We start from the raw sequence: 289 nt of genomic DNA on the forward strand, positions 1-289 counted from the left end.
CCAATCTGGAAAGTTCTTTAAGAACTGTCCTGGACCCTAATGACCCAGTGCAAGTGAGGAAGTGCCCCTTCAGTATACTCATAGTCAGGATCCCATGCTTCAAAATAGCGGTAGGGGCACTTGAACTAAAACTCATTAAGCATTATTTAAAGCACCCCACTCCCATTTTGAAGTGCAGGACACCACAAAGTGCTGAGGCTGCTGGTGTGTGCTAATTAGCATGCATTGGAGCAGGCATTGGGCACATGTGCAAGTGCCCTTACAGCTCCTCCCTATAATCAGGAAAGAG

The sequence above is a fragment of the Alligator sinensis genome, unplaced genomic scaffold (assembly GCF_000455745.1).
Source record: "Alligator sinensis unplaced genomic scaffold, ASM45574v1 scaffold129_1, whole genome shotgun sequence".
Taxonomy (NCBI): Eukaryota; Metazoa; Chordata; order Crocodylia; family Alligatoridae; genus Alligator; species Alligator sinensis.